The sequence below is a fragment of the Pseudopipra pipra genome, chromosome 2, assembly GCF_036250125.1.
Source record: "Pseudopipra pipra isolate bDixPip1 chromosome 2, bDixPip1.hap1, whole genome shotgun sequence".
Lineage (NCBI taxonomy): Eukaryota > Metazoa > Chordata > Aves > Passeriformes > Pipridae > Pseudopipra > Pseudopipra pipra.
In genome coordinates, this window is record NC_087550.1 from 32,089,638 (window position 1) to 32,111,479 (window position 21,842).

At 38.2% G+C, this 21,842-nt stretch overlaps 1 protein-coding gene across 17 annotated transcripts in view; it reads right to left on the reverse strand.

Moving 5' to 3' along the window:
- Nucleotides 1-21,842, reverse strand: part of TENM4 (teneurin transmembrane protein 4) — a 1,582,078-nt gene that overhangs the window by 563,235 nt on the left and 997,001 nt on the right. The gene's annotated exons all lie outside the window — the stretch shown is intronic.

Genomic DNA, 21,842 nt, shown 5'->3' on the forward strand with positions numbered 1-21,842 from the left:
ACATATAAATAAAATGAAAATAAAATAAAAGAAAAACCCTCCTCAATATTTCCCCCCCTTCATTTCATAGTCTGGAAGCCATCTCATGAGTTTCAGAGAATCTCTGTGGAGATCACAGGTTGAAGGTAGACATATATTTTTAAGGTAAATACTTCACTTTTCAGATACATGGTTTCTGGACTGCCTAAAGAGATTGGTGATAAGACCCTGTGGTTGTCAGTGGAAAGATGGGAATATTCCTAATGGAACAAAGTGCTTCCCATAATCAAATGTTAAATAAGACATTACCATAGCCAAAATTACCTTTTGTACTATGGTAGGCTGTATATAATAGGAAAAGTGAGGGAAACAAATAAAACATCCCTCATCAGACCTGCAGCCTGAGGAGGAGGACAGGAGGAGTGCAAGCACCACCATGTGCTTCCTGAGATTTACAGAATCAGAAAAAGCATGAGCAACCTAAATCAAGGCAAGTCTACAAAGCACTTTAGAGTCTACTTGAAATTTTGGTTTTCCTTAGTAAATATTCTCCCTTAAATGTCTGAATTCTGATAGGAAAGTGCAAATAGTGGTGTTTGCCCTTGCAGCTTTATACTTGCACACTTATGCTTGCAGCTTTATACTTACTGAGTCCTGATTTGGCAAAAAAGGAATGGTCATACTGATTTCAAAGGAAATCTCTTGATGTTAGGGCAAATTTAAAGGCCTAAAGATATCTGTGGGATTTCAGCACACATTTAAAGTTAATCATGTGCTTTTGAATCCTTTCTGAAGTGGGCTCAACAGCCCAATTGAGGCTTTCAGGAAATCTCCAATCCTTACAGACCTCCAGATGTGCTTTCCCATTTGATTGATTTCTCACCATCTTTTCTTGAGATTTCAGCAGTGATGTGTGTGTTACTACTGAATTTGAGCAGGATGGGAGATCACCTGCTTTGGAAATGCTGTGAGTTTGCAATGTCCAGCTCTGCAGCGATTTCTGCTCTCCCAGTTTTCCCTCTGTACAGAGGACGTGGAGGCATCGGGGCTCGTGGGGAGCCTCCCCTCTGAAGCCTGCCATGAGCATCTCCACCTCCATGGACCTCAAGTCCACAGAGCAGGCAACAACCCTCACCTTTTCTTTGTATAAAGCCTCCAGAACATCAAAGATTTCCGAATTGGTGGTGTTCCTGTTGCTTTTCTTTCAACAATTTCTTTTTGCTTCTAAAGTTTAAGTTGAAATTCAGTTTAATTAAATGCACAGGTGAGCTGCTGGACTGTAATGAGGGCTGAGCATGGAAGTATATTTCTGTGCTTTCACTGGTCATTTCACCCAAAGGTGATGTCTTTCAAAGCTGAAAGAAATTCATCAAAGAAAAGGGTGATGAGGGAAGCCAGCCTTTTCTCATTGCCTGCTTCCCTCAGGAGGACATTTTGATTGTGCAATAATCAGAAAGATGAATTCTCTGCCAAAAGGCAAAGCCTGCCCTTTGCTGCCAAAACCTTATGTGAGTGGCATTCATACAATGACAAATTTTACAGAACCCTATGTTTGCAAAGGGAACCAACCCCCCACAATCTTTCTCATTGGTGCTGGGTAATTTCCTGTCCCGTGGCAGGGTCTGAGTGCAGCACAGCACCCTCATTGACAATACCACTTTAATTAATAATGGATTACTTGCCACAAAGGCCACCAACCTATCGTCACCCAGATCGCAAGGCTGCAATTTACATTGTCCTTGCTGCTCTGGAGACTCTCTCCTTGGCTCAGAAGACAGGTTCCCTGCTCCACAAGGCAAGCTTCCTTGCTTGCTTAACATCCTTTATTCACCAGCAAAGAGCTTCAGTGATAAAGTAAAAGTAATAGAATCAGAATCATGGAATAGTTTGGGTTGGAAGAGACCTTAAAGATTGCCTAGTTCCAGCATCCCTGCCATGGACAGGGACACTTCCAATAGTAGAAGCATTAAGGATAAATCTGATTATTTGTAAATGCACTAAAGGACTGTTTCAGACTAAGGTGCACTTCATTCCCAAAGCAGTAAAGAAGCCTGTATTTATGCTTTAAAATCAAGGGAAATAATGATAGAATATTAAAATGAAAAATAAGATAGAAAGCCTAAAAAGAATGATTTTTTTTTCCCAGGAAATCACTACTTGGAAATTTCACTGACAACACAGACACTTGAATAATGAATAAAGTAGACTGGTTTAAGTGCAGTGAAATTGCCCTCTCCTCATCTTTCTTTTAATCTTTTGTGGCCCTACAAGGAGCCTTAGAAGAGGCAGCCTTGTGACATGATAATCCAGCCTCCTCCAGCAGCTGAGCTTAATCAGTCAGTAAGGCCTGAATCCACTGTGTTAGATTTTCAAGCAGGAACCTCAAATTCCCTTTTTGATGGCTAAACACTTGTTGGTTTTACAACTGCTGAATTAAAACATAGAAAAAACCCCAACAAAACCAACACTAACCACAAACAACGCAAATTACTAAATCCACATTGCTAATAGTTCCTTAACTGCTAAACTGAAGGTACATAACAGTCCTGAATGTCATTCAAGTTTTTTATACATGCATGTTGATTTTGAAATTGTAATGATGCTGAATTAGCCAAATGGATGGGGCAGAATGGTTTTCTGTGTCAGAGGGCCCTACATAATGAATCATAAGGTTTCCCATCTGCGTAACTCCCATGATCACAATACATTTACCAAAAATTAACTCCTCATCACTCAAAACACTGGGAAGTATTCAGATGTTTGTGTTTCACAGAAGTTTAAACTGCAGCATTAACAGAAACCCGATGGCTTGTATTCTGCCACCAGGTCCACTGCAGCATTAAGGCCAGATTTCAACAGAAACTGATATAAACCCAGTTTTTCATGGAGCTGGGTCTTGTAATTAATTATTGGTGTGTCTAGAAAGGACCAGACTCCAGCTGAAGTCAGAGTTTCAGCTCTCTCCTGAGATTCCACTCCTCTGTCTTGCAAGTGGTAAGCTGTTCCTGAGCCCCATTGGCTTAGGTTATCCAGAGAGTCATGTTAACTGCAGGTCCCAAAAAACGTTTGGGACTGTTATTTGACTGAGAAATGGTAGCAAGGGCACCGACAAAAAGAGAAACAGAATCATAGAGTCAATTGGGTTGGAAAAGATTTCTAAGATCATCGAGTCAAGCCATTAAGTCAGCACTGCAAGTCCACCAGTAAATCAAGTCCTTGAGTGCCACATCACTCATGTAAGAACAGCATGGGATCATGTGAACCTCATTTTTGATGAGAGAATCCTAAACCTAGATTTTTTGTTTTTCATTTACGCATTTCACAAATCTTGGTATTTTTTATTTTTCTATTTACTTCTGGTGCAACCAGATAGACTGTAAGACTAGAATGAGGTCCTTGGCAATGGACTCTAGTGATTGGGAAAGTCTGTAGCTGGTTCGACTTCCCTGCAACAGCAGAGATTTAATGTATTTCTCCCTTGCTATACAAACCTTTCAAAAGAACTGAAAAAAACATTATACACATTCGCTTTTTTTCTTAATCAAATGGTACTAAAGAAATCAGGGCAAAGTGTGCACAGTCAGAAACTTATTTTCCTTTAATGAATAAAAAAATAAGCAAATTGAGAGTGCACCTTCAAGGAACCAACTTGACATTACTTAAAATGATATTGCAGAGAGTAGAACCAAATTCTGGTATTAGTTTTTTTATCTATACTTTGAATATTTGATCATCTTCTTCTTCATGCCTTACAGAAATGAAGGAATTCTGATGGCACAAAGCCAACTATAGGCACTAGAAATGCATGCAAGCAGCCATGTTACTATTTAACCATCGACTTTTAGACAACATTGTCCCACTGTCAAGGTGTACTTTTGGTCAACTTAATATAGACGGAAAAAATAGATTTCCTTATGTGAAGGGTTGGCCTGAAACTTCTCAGAACTAGATTATAATTATACGGAAAAATTTCTTCACCAAAAGGATTGTCAAGCAGGGGAATTGGTTACCCAGAGAAGTGGTGGAGTCACCATCCCTGGAGATACTTAAAAGACGTCTGGATGAGGCATGGTGTAGTGGTGGGATTGGCAGTATTGGGTTAATGGTTGGACTTTTCCAACCTCAACAATTGCACGATTCTAAGATATTTACTGGGTTGAAAGTCTCCTCTGGAGAAGCCAACAGCTGATGAATATATTAGTGCAACTCAACTCCATTTCCCTCCTGACTATTCAAAGAGGAGCTACAGCAGCATGCCCGAAACGGGAATCAATTACTCCTCCTTCTTGAGCTGCTAAATATTCAGATCCCATTGATGCATCTCCTCCTGCTTGGCTCCACTTCTCTTGCAGGTTAGCAAGGAAATCAGATGCAAATCACATAGGTGATCCCTCTGCGGGAGGACAGAGCTGTGGCTGCCAAGGAGGAGGCAGGCTGCCTTTGTGTTTTTCAGAGTCACATAGCACTTAGCCACACAGTTCCCATTGACTTTCAAATGGGAAAAATGTAGATGAAAGTCAGAGTTATTGAAATGTAGCCTTTCACTGTATCATTAGTTTTTTGTTTCCACATGACAGCAACTCATGATTTAATTTGAATATTTAGACTGTGTCAGTGCATCTTTTTTTTTTTTCCCAATAAATGTAGTTTTGGCATGGCAGCATAAAGAAGGTAACATAGCTGAAGAACATTGTAAAGGTGTCTATTTTGCACATCATCTAATCTAATTGCAACATATGTAGTGTCCTTACAATTGTAGTACAGGAATATGGAGGTGGGCACCTATGTTGTGTTCCTCCCTGCTGGACAAAACAATTAGTCTATATGTCTCATCTTTAAGATAGAAATAATACCTTAATCAAATTTAAGTTTTAAGCCATTTTCAAGTCTCTGGAATTTTTGGATTCAGTACAATATACTATCTAGGTCGTATACAGATATCAGCAAGCCTGAGACTATTATAGTTCCTTCACTCACACCATCCCACTAAACATCTTTTATTGGTATCTTGGCTGCCACTTATGTCTATGGTTTAAGACTGGGCTACATGGGACACAGTCAGCAAGATTTTCTGTCATCTTGTTAACACTAAAGAAAACTAGAAATTAACTCCGCCAAATGCAAGGCTACATCCAGTTTCAAACTGAGCTGCAGCAATATCTTCTTTTTTTTAATCTTCTCAAAATCTTATGCAATACTGAACACTTAGATTTAGCAGAATCCATCACCTGATGGTTTGATCTATCTTTCTCCAGCCAAAAAAGCAGTTGAGCTCCTTAGAATTCTGCTGAAATTACAGCTGAAAAGCACAAGCTAGTGTCTCTCTGAATCATGTCCTTATCACAAGAACTTCAGGGGCCATCAGATGATCTGACCAAGGAGTTAAGAGGGATCATTTCTCTTAACTAAGCTTTTCTCAGAGGGAAATGGATATTTGAATATTTTACCAGTAGTATCAGGCTTTTATTAGTTATAAGGAAGCATAACGGTATCTGCCTATATACTATCTTCCCACAGGTACCTATCTATACCTTATTTTACTATTCAGGACACTTCATTGGAGCCTTTGCCTTTGCACAGAACCAGAAATTACTGGCCTCATCCTTTCCTCAAGTGACATAAATCACGAACAGTTTCACTGAAAACAGTGAAATTTCAGTAATGTAAAACTGATGGGGAAAGACAGGAAGGCCTTTAATTCTTAGAGAGCTCTCTGTAATATTCTCAGTCCAAGGGCTTTCAATGTACAGCCCATCTCTACTACAGACTGCATACCAACAGGAGTCTGACACAGAGTATCTTCAAAGAATGCAGCCAAACTGTTTCTTGTTTTGTTTTGTTTTGTTTATGAAGCAGAGATAATACTAATATATTGGAACAGGCTGCCCAGGGAAGTTCCAATTATTAGTATTTAGCTCTGCTCCATAAAAAAAACTCAAAAAACCTTTAAAACCCTTTAAAAAGCAACAATTTGTGATGACATTGACCTGCCTTTTGTGGGGATCTTGTATTTCTCTACTTCACAGGTTCCCAAAGGCTTTTGTTGTGGCATAAATATTAGTAATGACTGAGCCTCTTTCCCTAATAAGATATAATGGATGTGAAAAAGAATTTCTATGGCTGCTGCAAGAAACAAGCACTGTGTTCAGATCCTGAAAATTCAAGAGTCTATTATCCTCCTGCAGCCATAGGAAAAATTGAAAATGTGTATGTGAGAGGCTGAACAGGTGGAGAGGAAAAGGGCCTGGGAGAAATGAATGCACAGCCCCTGTTCTCACATATGCCTGAGCCTCAAGGTGTTTATTGCCCTTGCTATCAATAAAAGACTTTGCAAGACTTTTTTGTAGAACATGTCTTCACGAATTTCTTTCCCTTTGCTCTCTTAATTTCATTGTAACCTCTGCCAACCTCCTCTCCTAAGGATACATCAGGCAAGTTCTTGACAGGCAAAAAAGTAAAATATAGACATGTTGGCAGCAATTTTGGTCACCTAGAACCAAAGGTGCTGCAAACATGAGGAAGGAAGAGGAAGAACCAATTTTCAGGCTAGGAAGTACTAGAAAATTAATCAAAGGGTTTGCAGGCACATAACCTTACTCCATATGTGTTTTGTTATCCCAGACTGGTGAGGAAGATAAAATCAGTGTTCACAGTCTGGTTTTGCAGGTGCAGTCTCAAGGTTTCATCCCTGTGATCTCCAATTGCTCTTCATCCTTTCTTTCAGTCTTTATTCTCTCTTTCCCTGGTGATGACAAACAGGGGCACAAAGAAATATGGAACAACAGAGTGAAGTGCTTCTTTCCAGCAGGCACTCGAATTTCAAGCTGAATACTGAAAGAACCAGAACAAAGGAACAGGGGTGGGGTTTTTTCCCCGTTTTCTTCTTGTTAAGCTTCACAGCTCAACAAGTGTCCTACTTTGAAAGAGAAAAAGCAACAAAAACATCCACTCACTTCTCCAACTCGTTAATTAACCTTCTTTTCTTTCCCTGTTGACATTTCTCTTCAGTGTACTGTTTCCTAATGTTGCCTTTTGTGAGACAAGATGGTGGTAGATCAGACAAAATGGCAGAGGGATTAACTACCAGTAATTGGGAATCTTTTCAAGCAAAGCATGCTCAGAGCATATGCAAAGGTGCTGCCTCTCTGCTTAGATAATTTCCTTGGCAGTAGGACGTAATAGGCAAAATCAAACCAATATTCAAAGATTTTCAGCTGCAGATCTCAAGAATTGGCATGTTCTTTATCGTTGTTTTCCAAATGGGAAAGCAAAGGGACAGAGAATTTGAGAACATATGGTGATAGAATAACGAATGGGTAAACAGACTTCTTCCAGGCTGTGTCCTTCACTGAACCCAAATGGCAATTAACAATCTTAGATTTGGTATTATAGTAATAGATATCAACTGTGATTTCATGACCAGAAAGTAGCCACTGCAAGTGTCTTCAGCCTCCTTCCCTCAGAGCTGATATACAAAGTTTGGAAAACATAAGTCAAAACTCAGCTTTGAGTTTTGCCATTTTGCTCCCCAGCGTGTTCCCACTGACTCCTGTTGAGCTAAGCTTCTGGAGATCAAACAAATCATGGAAAAGACAGGTCAAAACTGAGTTTTACTATGAAAAACATCTTTTATCTGCAGATGTCCTTTTCACTAAGAAGCTGCAATTCTAAAAATGTATCTATAAAGATAATAGGAGATAGAAGAATCTTGTTGCTTACTGAGATAGTCTTCTGACCCGGAGGCCATTACCACAATCACATTAATCTAAACTTTGGAAATATTTTACATGTTTAATTTAGCTAAGAACAAAATAACGAGCAGTATGCCAACAAGTACATGGTTACCTTCTCATCTGTATACCATGAGGGAACACATGGAAGAAGATCTCTTGCTGAAAAGATACTTGCTTTTATTACACTGGTTGCCAGCACCCCTGAAGTTAAAAAAAAAAAAAAAAAAAAATGGAAAAAGTAATTAAAGCATGCTAGGCCTAATTACTTTCCTGCCTGCTTCAGCAGCGTTTTGGTGGGGAGAAATCACAGTACTTCAAATCCCACGTCTGCATAGGAACTGCAATTCTCAAGCCTTCTGCTGAGTAGAAAGCTGGAATTCTCTCTTCTCAACTGGACTGCCTCCTGCTTTTGTCAAGAAACTTGACATTTTCCATAGTCAGCTCCACATGAAACTCCTTCCACAAGATACCATTTGAGATCCAGGAATGTGAAAAGGAAAATACAACTGAGTATTTATATTAATTACATATTGAGAATGTTGTGAATTGGCTGCTGCTTGTTGAAGGATACTGAGAGTATTTAATCTTAGAGGTTAAATACTCAGAAATAAACAAGATTGTTGGAAGGCAGAGGACGGTTCATCCTTAACAGTTCCTACAACTACTCCAAAGCTGGCTATTTTAGAGGTACAAAGGTCGATACAGAAAGGCTTAGAGACATCATTATGATAATAATGATTATATTAAGAAGAACAAAACAACAAAACCCAGAAGAAAATATGTGACAAACAGTGGAAGAAAAGGCAAAATACAAAAGGGAAGAAAAACAGTGGCAAGAGAAATCAGAGAAAATTAATGTAAAAAGCAAATAAGGTGAATAGCAGCAAACGTGCAGCATAGGACAAATGTCTACTACATTGTTTTGGGTGCTACTTTTTTAAGAAAAAACAATTAAACAAAAAAAATCAATCAGATTTGAAGCCAGGGAAAAAACCATATGATTGGACTAAGGGAAAAAGGAATATTTCCGAGACAAGTACTTTTCCCCCATTACTGGGCTTTCATCCAGCCACATCTGGAATACTGCATCCAGCTGGGCCCCCAACAAAAGAAGGCTGTTGACAAACTTCAGGGAGTCCAACATAGGCCACCAAGGTGATCAGGAGGTTGGAGCACATCATGTACAAGGAAAGGCTGAGAGAGCTGGGTTTGTTCAGCCCGGATGCTCAGCAGGGACTTCGTAGTTGCCTTACAGCACTTCTGAGCAAGTTATTAAGAAGACAGAGGCAAGTTGTGGTGCATGACAGGGAAGGATCCATCTGGATAGAAGGGAGAAAAAATCCAGTATGAGATATTGAAGGCCAGAAAGGACCTGCATCCTTTGAGATTTTGAAGGCCCAACTGGAGAAAGACCTAAGTAGTCTGTTCTCAATTCAGTGTTGACCCAGCTGTGAGCAGGAGCTTGGGCTGAAGATGTCTTGAGGTCCCTTCCTACTTGCATGACCCTCTAATTTTCAGAAAGCTTTGCAGAAACATTTTAGATAGGGCAATTTAGGAGACCTAAGGGCTAAAAGGCAAAGAGAAAAGCTGTGTCTGCTGAAATACAGGACAATCTAGACACAGGCTAAAATATTTCAGCATTTAAGATCAATCTTTGGAAAAGAAACAAGTAGATGAAACAAAGGAAAAAAGTATGGAGAAGAAGGTCAGACTAGCCAGAATTATAATCTGTGAATTTATTCTTTCTAGGAAAAAAAATAAAGTGTTAGGTGAAAAGTGGGCTAGATCATACCCATGTTTTTCCTTTGTTTCCACCTTCTGAATAACCATGGAGGGATAGATTCTCCAGAATATATTTCAATGCTTTCCTTTCTACCTTACACAAATAATTTTGTTTTATATTTGATTTTTAAACAAGTTAGGATACTTTTCACACTAATTTTAATGGGAATAATTTATGAAGATGAAACATTTTTGTTGTCATCCTCCTTATCGTCAAGAGCATATATACTACACTGATGCTGACTCTTGTGTCTTCAGGCCCTGCCATTAGTCTTCATTCTGTGTGAAAAGGGTAATAAGAGAAACTGCAAGATGTACAAGAATATGAAATTGAAATGTTTGGATGGGTGGTAACCAAAGTTTGTTGGTTACAAGTAAGTTACAAGTAGGTTACAAACACAGTACTTGCCTAGCAGAGGCCAGAGTTACTAGAGGTGTCAGTGCTGTAAACTTTGGTTTGGTAACAGGCAAAAGTTATTGTCCACTTTGCATTGGGGCCACATTCTGATTGCTTATTCAATGTTTGCACTTGACTCATCAAGTTTTGCTGCTCCTTGGGAAATACTTGTAGATCAAGGTTCCGGATAAGTAAAATCTTGGGACTCCCAAGGGCAGAGGGAGCTTTGGTTTCACTCTTTGCTGAGGTCTGGATTTTAGCAAATTGTTCGACATTTAGGGAGGAAATATGGCTCACATACATCACCAAATGGAAGCAGCTCTACAAAATAACATTGCTATGATACTTGTTTTTGTGTTGACTTTTATGTGTATTCAGTGGTTTAGTGATGTCCTGGAGTTTCATTCCTTGGAAAAGAAACTCAATCATTAAATTTGATGCCAAGGCCGTTTTGCAAGACTTTTCATTACAGTTGCTTTGCTACACAACTAAGAAATGCAATTGGGAACAAAAGATAGTACTTCCCACTCTTCACTGCCACCTCCTCAGACCACACCATGAATCCTACTCCATCTTAGCCCTTCTTTTAATTGCCATTTGTTACTTACAGTGAATGTATTAGAAAGATTACCCTCACAGAGAAAGCTTGTGAACTTTTAAAGGAACTCACTGACAGGTTTGAATAAAACATCCGTAAGTTCACATGCCTGAGTTCTGTGCAGCTGATTTGATCTTTCCAAAACCTGCAATGCCTTGACGATGATTTTGAGGCCTGTTCTTGGATGGAGAATCACAGTATCATACTTCCCATGATATGCAATGACAAATTGTAATTCTAACAGTGAAGAACATATCAGCTTCCTAAACAATTCTAAATTTTGTGTAGTCTTACATGATCTCAAGTATTTTTCCCAAGAAAGAAAATCCTAAAAAAAAATCCTATGCATTCACTGATGAGCTCCCAACAATGTATTAATTATGAGTAAATAACACCACAGGGAACTATAGTGGAGCATTCACAGGCCTGCCACCATCTGTAAGACTTTATGTACTTTGTTTTGCAGGATGATGAGATGAAGAGTCTAATCTAAGTGACATGCTTTTCCACTGAATTTAAGGCCATAATCCCAAGCAATGGTAGAAGTAGATAGAAGATGATAGAAGATGCCACTGTATACTTAGGGACAAGTGATCAGAGACTGGAGGTATCAGGTGATATTTGTACAACAATCAAGTAGCTCTCATATTACTGAGACAGAAATAATTGCCACGCTAAGGCTTATATCCACCATATTTTTGATAACTTTTATTTCAAGATCTCTCCACAAGATAGCACCTTGAGGCCATTTGCATTTTTGGAGATTTTTCCATGCCAGTCATTTCTAGGGATGCAAGTAACCTGGAAAGGAACATAGAGCCTTCAATGCAGTGGAGAAAATCTTTTCTTGAGTTTCCCTCCACTTACACTTTATTGCAGCTGGTTATTAAAGAATTTTAGTTATTCTATAGGCTCCAAATTTTGCCCAAGTGTGGATAGTGCTGACAGATTGCCGGAAGCCAGATAGTGACAGAAAAAGCAGGACACAGTATTATCTGCTTCTAAGCCGTACAGGGGTGATTTGCTGGAGATGCTGAATTTCAGTACCCCATTTGACAGCCACCTTCATCTTGTACTTGTGAAGTTGAATAAAGTGGAAATGTTGCCTCCTGGGGTACATAGTCTACATGATTTGCTCAAACATCACCGAAAGCTCCAGGGCCCAAAATTTCTTGTGATGAGCTGGACAGTGCATGCAGCCACTACTGCTGTTCTGATCCACACCTGACACTAGGAAACATTTACTGTCACAGAATCAAAACCAGCCACAGTTAAAATTTCTGATAATATATAAAAAAAGAAAAATATTGCAAGAAAAGGAGACAGGAAATTAAAATTAACTCAGCTGCTTCATTTGGCATGTGATATTCCAAGGGATCAAGAAGAATTATATAAGAAAAATGCACAGAAGGCATACTTTGCATTGCTGCTCATTATCAAATTAGCACATTTTATATCATGTTTCAATCTTTTTTCAGGCTTTGCCTTGTAATATATGTGATTAGAAGGGAATTAATAATAGCAATTTTTAATGATTACTTGAAAACAAAAATGAAAAGGGAACTTCTACAATATTTGTAAAGAATAGCAGAAGGAGACACAAAAAGACACAAAAGTCCATCCCACGAAAACTCAGTACACAATTTCCAGGCCTCTGCCTTTAATTGCATCCAAAAATCATTGTTCTCCAAACAAAAGAAGCCATGGGGCTTTTATGTTTCAGTGTATCTTTATAAACTTTCATCACTCAATATGAAAGAGGCACCAAATCACTGGTGTCAAAGATCTGCTATTCTTTTTGCTGGTTTAGCTATGAAGGTATTTGTTTTCCCAGCTGATTTTTGCCATTCATGATTATTCCCCTGCTTCACAATATGACAGGTTCACATGGTACTTTTTCTCTGGTGGCCCCAAATTCTTTAGGCAAATAGTTTATTTTACATCGCGGCGGCGAAGATGGCCTGCAGAAGACAGTCAGACTACTGGGTTGCTCAAGGTCTGAAGTCAATGGTTGAGCCAGTAAACTTTTTTTTATATATATATTTTATTGCTATTTTTTATTATTATTTTGTTGTTTATTTTTCTTTTGTTAATTATTTTGTATTATTAGCTCATTATTATTTTATTGTTTTTTAAAGAGTGGAGGGTATAACTGTGTGCATTCTCTCCTCTCGTGCAAAAACACATGATAAGTGCATGGTACAACATTTGAAAAAAACTATTCTCATCCCTGAAAAATGGCGTTCTGGGTTGCTTTTTTGTTTTACCAAAATTAATCAGACAAAAGACCTTATAGATGATACACTAGCTAATGAGGGAAAGCAATACTTATAGTCTTATTGTTCGAAAAATATTGGGGACTACAGCAAATAATTTTTCTTCCTATAAATAAGAAAACAGGAGCATGCAGACAGAACAAAAATACGTCTGAATTAATCACACATGTGTGTGTGATTTGATTTTCACCATAGCTTTAACTGAGTAATATATTAATTTTCTCCTTTTTTTCAAGTTCTTTCCTCAGCCTTCATTTTAACATATATAGAGAGAAAGATGAGAAATAAGTTATTGGTGTCCTCCCCCATGTGTGGATACAAAGCTTGGAAAAAAAAGATGAGAAAAAGAGCTACAGTGAGACAAACACAGGTAAGTGTCTCTGGGTTTAGAAGAGCTCAGTGATGAAGCGAAGCATTAGGATTTATGATAAACATGAAGTGCACACAGAACAGACACAGTTAAATCCCATCTGTCCCCTACAGACATGCAGATGATACATTTTTCTTTCACGTAGGTTGATGACACCAATGAATATTGCCCCCCTGCCCCAGTATCTCCCCCTGCACTTTCAGCATCATTCCCCATGGGAAATCTGTGAAGAGAGCTAGTCAGGAGCAACAGACAGGGCCTTCAGATATTCTCTGGGCAGCATGTTCCAATAAGGATTACTTTCCTTCCTTTGTTTCACAGAAATGAGACATTATAACTGTTAATAAGTAAGCCAATTGATAGACCCATTCTTTATGCTTTGGGTTCCTCTATTTGCTTTCTGGTTAAAAAGCAGAAGCAAAATTTATTTACAGAGCATAAACACATGACACTACTAGTACCGTCCCTTGACCTTTCAGGAAAGTTCTATCAGGAAAATAATAAAAAAAGGGCAAATTGGAACTTCAAAACACCTACTTAAGGCTATGTTTGCATACTGATTTCAAGGTTGAATACCTTTATCCATCTACCCAATATGGACCATAAGTAAACAACAGCAGGATATTAATCACAATGAAAAAGCATGTTTAAAGAGTCAAGGAATTACTACCAGAAACTATTAAAATGGAGAAAATACCTTTCAACTGCTCTTTTTCAAGGGGAATACAACATACATTTGCTCTAACTTGGAAAATAAAGAACTATAAAAATTTTTTTTACTGTTTTTTTCCCTGCTTACTAATACTCTGTTTTTTCGATAAGCATCTCTTCTCTCCATGATCTCTAAAAATAAACTGAAGATGGTTTTGATTTGATCCTTCTCACTTTCCAGGCTTCTTATCTCTTGAACTAACATTCTCCTCACTAGTTCTTGTGTTTTAAAGAGCTAGAAAAACTTTGAGAAACATCCTGGTTTGAAAAAACTCTCATCTCCCCATTAATGTGGATATTCACAGATACGCACACACACACAAATTAAATATTTCTTCCTTTGTTTTTTCTTTATTTTCCAGGCTTCACTGGTTCTTCTTTAATCACACATGCCCTGAACATGATTGTCAATTCTAGACAATAGGATGTCAGGGAACAGCTTAAACTAGAATTATTCTATCTTATAGTGTTTTCATTTCCTGAAGTTTCCTAAGTGCAAATCTATTGAATTTATAATTTTAAAACCTGTTTTTCATATGTGCAAATAGGAAAAGAAAGTAGACACAGAACTACCCATAGTAAATGTGCAAATGCAAAGCAAATGATTACTATCATGAGTATAGCATACAAATAAGTCAAATAAAACTGCCTCTTGAAAAGAAACATTTAAAAATAAAACAAACAGAAAAAGTATTTCAATTTGAAAAGGAACAGAGGCAAGAATACACCAGCTTTCTTACAGGTGCAATCTTCAGTCTCTCCCCACTGATTTTGGATCCCTATCATTCTCCTCGACTGTCTTTCTGTCACCTTCTCTGTATGCTGAGTGTTTTCCTCACTGCCTCCAGGAATCTGTCTTTTCTCCTCCTCTTTCACTCTCCATCTTCTTACCTCTTCCCCAGATTCTGCTGCCAATAAAGGAAATATTATTCCCATCCTGGAGTTCTCCTTATTTGTTTCCTCTTTATGGAAGCATCTCTCCCACCCTCTTTTCTTTGGTTCCGTTGCCTCATTTTCCCTATCTGCTCTCTTTCTTTTTCTCAATAATCCCATATTAATTACTCCCTCTTCTCCCCACCTATATTTCAAAACCCTTCTAACCCTTCCAGAATTCGTGCTGGGAATCTGATAGGTAATTATGTATTGCCAAGCCTGCAGACAAAGGGAAAGCGCCCTGAATGAGCAGACACTGGGGAAGTCCTGATAGCAAATCATGAGACAATTGCATGACTCATTTAGGAGAATCAAGAGATTTCTAATGAGATGAGATCCCTAACTGGTATAAAAATATATAATTTCTTTCAGAACATAGTCTACGATCTGCCACTTTAGTATTTGCCACTCCAGAATCTGTCTCGGAGCTAGAAATGCAAAATACAACTAAAAAGACAATGTCATCCTATATGTTTTCAAAATGCCCTGTTGCATTTTACATCTTTAATTTAGATGTAAAGAGGACTAAATTCCGGATACGTTAGTACCAGGGAATTAAACACTCAGTTTGGAGTTTTATTTGTTGTGGTTTTTTTCCTCTTTGTCTTTTTATAGTTATTTTTTCCCCCCAAAGATTATATGCAGCACTTAAACCTTTCTGCGAGATAATCAGACTTTTTGGTATTATTATTATTATTTATGTTTAACTCTTATCTGAAATTAGGCAGCAAACAGGAGCTGCTCTGCTGGCTCAGCAAGCTGAGGGGCTGCAGTATAGATTGGTTTGTACTCAAGAGACTGGAGGCTGATCTTCCCACACAAGCTATTTGGGTAGAAAAATCACAACTGCTATAATGAGTAGCATCTTTATCTTCGTGTGTCAGCTCAGAGGGTGCTCTTCTGGGAGAAAATTAAATGTGACCTTCCACTGTTGATGTGACTCAAACACACATATATTGCACATTCTGCATCAATGGCTCTTTCTTGCAGTTCTCTGATGTGCAATGCTCTTTAAGAAGGGTACGAGCCCCAGCACTTTTCTCTGCGGATTCAATATTGTATTGGAGAGATTTTGGAAGTGAGCTGAATATGAAAAATATTTTTGGATATATTCTGCTCTTCATGAACTGGGTGAAACCCTGAAAATTTCAGTGTCACCCCTGGACTTAATGAATTGTAATAGCAGAATTCAGTTCCTATTTCTACAGTGATAAAGTGGTTTAGTAACTTTACAACATCATGGGCTGCAGGACTGTGCTGCTCTATTCCTTGAACTAGCAAATATCTACTGAATATCCCAACAAACACACTATTCAAGATAGCAACAGTATTTGTTAGCTGGACTTAAATCAGATAACTCTTCTGAAGCCAGTGAAGTTTTCAGAAGCATGGAAGATATCATGATTCAAACCACTTGAGATCCAGGTTTTTAGACAGCCTCCACCAGCCTCCATTCCCTTCTCTGCTCATTTCATCTCTGGGTTTGTATACTGGTTTTGGTTGAGATAGAGCCAGTTTTCTTCATAGCAGTTCATTTCAAATTTGTGATAAAAACAGTGTTTAGTTATTGCTCAGCAGTGCTTATAGAGAGTAAAAGACTTGTCTGCTCTTCACCCCATGCCACCAGTGAGGATGCTGAGAGTGCACAAATAGTTGTGAGAGGACAGTTAGGACAGCTGACCCCAACTGATCTAAGGCATATTCAAGACCATATGATGATGTGTTTAAAAATAAAAGCTGGGAGAAAAAGAAAGGGGGGTGTTTGGAGTGATGGCATTTGTTTTCTCAAGTCACCATTACACATGATGGAGACCTGCTATCCTGGAGGTGGTTGAACACCTGCCTGCCTATGGGAAGTGGTGGATGAATTTCTTGAGTTGTTTTGCTTGAGTGCACAACTTTTCCTTTCTCTATTAAACTGTCTTTATCTCAACACACACATTTTCCCCCTTTTACCCTTAGAATTGTCTTCCCCATCCCATCATGACAGAGAGAATGAGCAGCTGGGTGGGGGCTAGCTGCTGCCTGGAGTCAACACGCAACAGCTTGATAGATAAAATTATTTTTCCTGTGTAAGTAGGTCCTACAGACCTACTACAAATAGCAAAACATTTCTTACCTTAACCCTTATGGTCATTATACTACAAATATTGAGCTAATCAAAGGACTCCCTTTAACCAAACATAAATGCCAGGTCCACTAAATGGCGTTCAGTCTCCATGAGGCAGAGCCACTCTGCAAAGAAATTGTGGCACAATTCTGTTTCTCACAAATCTGCCTACAAACAGGGGACAGAGACGGCAGAGAACAGGGATGGTCAGCGACTTGATAACATGCTCAATGAAACTCTCTTTTCAATCACCTTGAAGAAGTGAAAAGAGCACCTATAATCTGAAGCCTGTTTCTCATTTGCTATAGCAGATTCATAAACAACTGTGTGAGACACTATATTGCATTGTTTAACATGAACAAGTGTATGGATCAAAACTAATTTTCCAGGGCATAGGGATCCACCACTCAGTAATACCACTGATAGTGAGCATATCACTCCAGTGATGTCAGTGGAGTCACACTAGCCTATATCTGGACTAATGGGAATGAAAACCCATCCCATGGGTAAGGATAAAAACATATATAGCATTAAATAAAAATAGACAGTCAGAATAACTATCTCAGCCTTGGGTAATAAGTTGTGTAATAACCTTTACTATTATTTTTACTCATGGGAAATTTTACACATGGAGGATAGGCTGAATTTCATGTGGAAGAATCAATTCTTGGGACGAGAGAAATTGACAAAGATAAAAGCAATGAAAAATATGGCTAAAGGTATCACAGAGAAACAATTGCTTTTCAGCTTAACCATCCCCATTTTAAATTGCCAGTGGCACTGTTTTAAAAAAAATAGGGTGTTTCTAAAATCAATATATTAGGCATTTTGGGTCCAAATTTTTGAAAGTCCCTTAGAAAGGGAGGAAACTTTTGTATAATTTACTTACAAGAGAGTTGGAGAGGGACTTATTGACAAGGGCATGAAATGATAGGACAAGGGGGAATGGCTTCAAACTAAAAGAGAGTACGTTCAGTTTAGCTATTAGGAAGAAATTATTTACTGTGAGAGTGGTGAGGCACTGACACAGGTTGCCCTAAGTAGTTGTGGTTGCCACATCCCTGGAAGTATCCAAGACCAGGCTGAATGGGGCTTTGAGCAACCTGGCTAGTGGAAGGTGTCCCTGCTCAAGTCAGGGAGCTGGGACTATATAATCTTTTAAGTACCTTACAATCCAAGCTATGCTGTGATTTTTTTTCCATCCAGAGGCCATATTAATCAGGTTTGCAGCTGTTTTAAAATGTCCAAGTTAGTGAAACTCTTTGGTGGATCAAATTATTTTGGTTTGAAGTTGTCTTATTTTGGTTGCAATTTGGGGGAACATATAGGTTGAATCAAGGCACAGTAGTTTTAAGAAGCCAGCACCCACCTCTGCCTCCAGATCTGTCCTCATGTTCGTTCACAGGCATTCCCAAGAGCTTATGTCTCAACTTCAATGTAGTCATACAGTCCACTAAGAGACACATACATAGGCAATATAGACTGATATTAAAGGCCGATCAGAGTTTCAATTTCCATTTCAGTAACACTAAAGAAAGGAGAGAACATAGTTTTCCTTTTTCCTTACTTTTTTCTTTGCTTGATAATAAGATCAATGGATTTGTTATTGTGTTCTTCTTAAAACAAAACACAATTCTGTGTGATGGGGAGGCAGTGTTGCAGCTGGGCTAAACCAGAAAACTAAGAGAGAACTTGAAAATGCAAAAAAAGAAAATCTGGTGCATAATGGGACCCAACTGCTTGTGCTGAGATCTCTCCAGATGAGCAAGAGACAATAACAAATTTGAGATTAAATAAATGCTATATATTCATATCCATGCTGTCTCCACTCCAAACCCCTCAAAATCAGAAAAAAACAATTTTCTGTTTCCAGAGTTGACCATTTTTAGAAGATTTATTTCACTTCTGTATCTATTCATAAATTCCAGTTCAATCTAGACACAGTAGCAGACACTTGAATCTCTGCTGCTTCACATTCTCTCTCTCATCACATATGGCGTATACAAGCATGCAAACTGCTATCGCATTATAAGTGATTTACATTCATTTTGTACATATGCAGATTAGTGCAAAACATGAAGAATGGCAATCAGTCCAGATGATTATGAGAAAACCTACTTTCTTACATGTTCAGTGTCCTTTTATTCAGATTTAGGACAGGAGAGTACCTCTGAGCAAGCCCATGACAAGCCAAAAAAAAAAAAAAGAGCAAAACCAACAAAAACACCCTGAATGGTTTGGAAATCAAAGCTCTGCTCAGGAAGTGTAGTTGTCACTATTTCTAAAACATGCACAGGGCAAAGATCACCTCTATCCACGTGGGAGATCGCAAGAATGAGGCGCTGAATATCAAAATAGGTGTATATTGTGTATTCAGAAGTTATACTGACAAGAGGGACCACTAGGAAGATCCTTCATGAGACACAGAGTGCAGGATGTAGGTAAATCCATCTTGAACAAAAGTATTTACTAAAATGTACAACAAAGCAAAATATATTCCTCATCTAGAGAATTGTTATACTTCTCCTCAGATTGTTCCCTTCATAGCAAATAATACCCATTTTGCTTCAGGTTTCTTTGCCTAGAGTCACCTTCCTGACATTTCTTACTGATGCCTCTTTGCTGCATATATCCAGTGGACCTCTCTGCCAGTGAATTTTTGTTGCCTCTCTTAAGTAGTCAGAATGATCCCATCAGTCCTTAACTTGCACTTACACTTTTCTTTAATGTAAGACTTTATGTTTCCTTACACTAAAAATTACATCACTTGTCTGTACACAGCTTACCAAGACACATAAATCTTTGTCAATATCTTCTACTCTTTCATTGCTAACTCCCCCACTTTTAGATCACCTGCAAATTATTGCCAACAGCCATATTTTTTATCCCAGGTCACCGATAAACATGGGCAGGAACATAAATCTAGGAAATGGAGACTCATAATCTTGTAAAAAGTTAATTGGAAAGACACATAAGAAAGTAAAAATATAAATAATAACTTATGGAGAGAGATGCTGTACCTGAACAATTCCCTTTATGAATAAAACTTTAGATAGAAATAGTTCTTACACAGATAGGGATTAGCTAATCTGTGTTGCTGCATCCAATATACTTTACGAAGAATAAAAACCATTTTGAATTAGTGTGTTTGGGTTATTGAGTCAGCTGACACCTGCAGATAACTACAGACAAGTAACAGGAATACTGAAACCATTATATACTTACTCATCTCACAAAGGGGCTTTTAACCTCCCAGCTTTCTTTTTACATAGTTTGATTACTAAAGCAGCTTTCCTGTCATCATAAGTCCTTGGCAATACTGGATACTGTGGTGATTCTAAAAACTACACCCTTTACTGTAAAACATTTTTGTGGACTTTTTTCTTTTTTGAAATATATTTAATATCCTCCTGCAAAATTTGGCAGTGCCTCTGTCTTTATCTCTGACTTTCAGTCACTGTTTCTCAAGTGGGAAATAATATGCCTTGGAGTTATTAATAATCATATGGAACTTTTTCAAAGAGTAGTGGGTATGAAGAATATATACCAAGGACATCTGGGTCATTCTGATACTTTCCTACCTAGGTGTTAGCTGTCCTATCAGTCATAAAGTGTTTCTAATTAGGACCATCAAGATAAAGAGTCAATAACAAGAAATGACAAGGAGCTACTGGTATTCCAGTGTTGCACCAAAAAAATATTGAAAAAAACCTAAAATTTGAGAAAACTATGACTCTGTCTAGATTTGCAAATAAAAAAAACCCCCTACAATACATGGTCCCATATGTCTGTCCTACATTTAAGTCAAGAATATAAACTGACCTGATTTGCTGGTAAGAACCTAATTAGTATGGCTACAGGGTAAGCAGTCCCTCCAAAATAATAATTTATTAGCTAGAATTCCCTGAGCCTTGGCCAATGCAGATTCCTGCCAAGGAGATCTGAAGAAGAAAGGGACCTAAGCCACATGGTTTTCTGACTCTTAGCACAATGGGTTTTGGCAAGGAAACTTTCCTCACTGTGTTCACCCTAAGTTAATAGGAGAGGAGAAAATGGATTTCATATCAATTGGGTTGAGGTGGTTACCTTAATTTCTATTAGTAAGCACCTATTTGGAGACCACAAGGTAAATCACCATCTAGAGCTCCTGCACTGTCCTTTATTAAAGAGAAAAGCAGCATCTGCTTTGGATAGGTTATTTTAAGTGGACAAATACCAAAACTAAAATTGGCATATTTGTCTCAGGGAGTTTTGTTATCTGTCTTTATCATTTCTTCCCCTGTGGCTTGCAAGAAAAGAGGGAGATTTCTTGCATTAACTGTTCTAGAAAATATTTTCCTACTCTTTTTTTCTTCTCTGGATGCCAAAAGGATGTCTAAACTAACAGTAGTTGTTATGAACAAGGTTTGAAAATATTTAGGCTTTATCAGCTTGTTTAGGGATCCTCCTTTTCCTATGTTTCTATCTATTTCAGTTTGAAGATCCGATTTTCTTTTCATATGAATGAATCTGAGTCATCCCGCATGGCCTTTTTATAAGTTATCTGTTTTGTGTGGCTTTAATACATCAGCTGTTCCAACCAATCAGAAGTTAAAGAAAACTTTTAGACTTTGGGAGGCTTTCTCCCCCTCCCAGTCACATACTGCTCCCAACACCTTCATTCAGAAACGCAGAAAGCATCCTGGCCATAAATGGTACTTGGCCAAGCAGTTGAGATAACTGTATGTTTTGACTTTGTCCTTCACATGTTTCTTTTGTAAAACCAGCGAGGATAAATTAAGGCAACAAAGGAACCTGATTTCTTTCATAAATCCAGCTATTTTGTATTTCAGCTAGTCTACTTTGGCATTTTCTGTTTTCACCCATTTTCATGGGTAGAAAACACTGAGTCATTGCTGATAAAACAAGGAAGAAAGTTAACTATATTGTTACCACATAACAACTTCCTCTCTA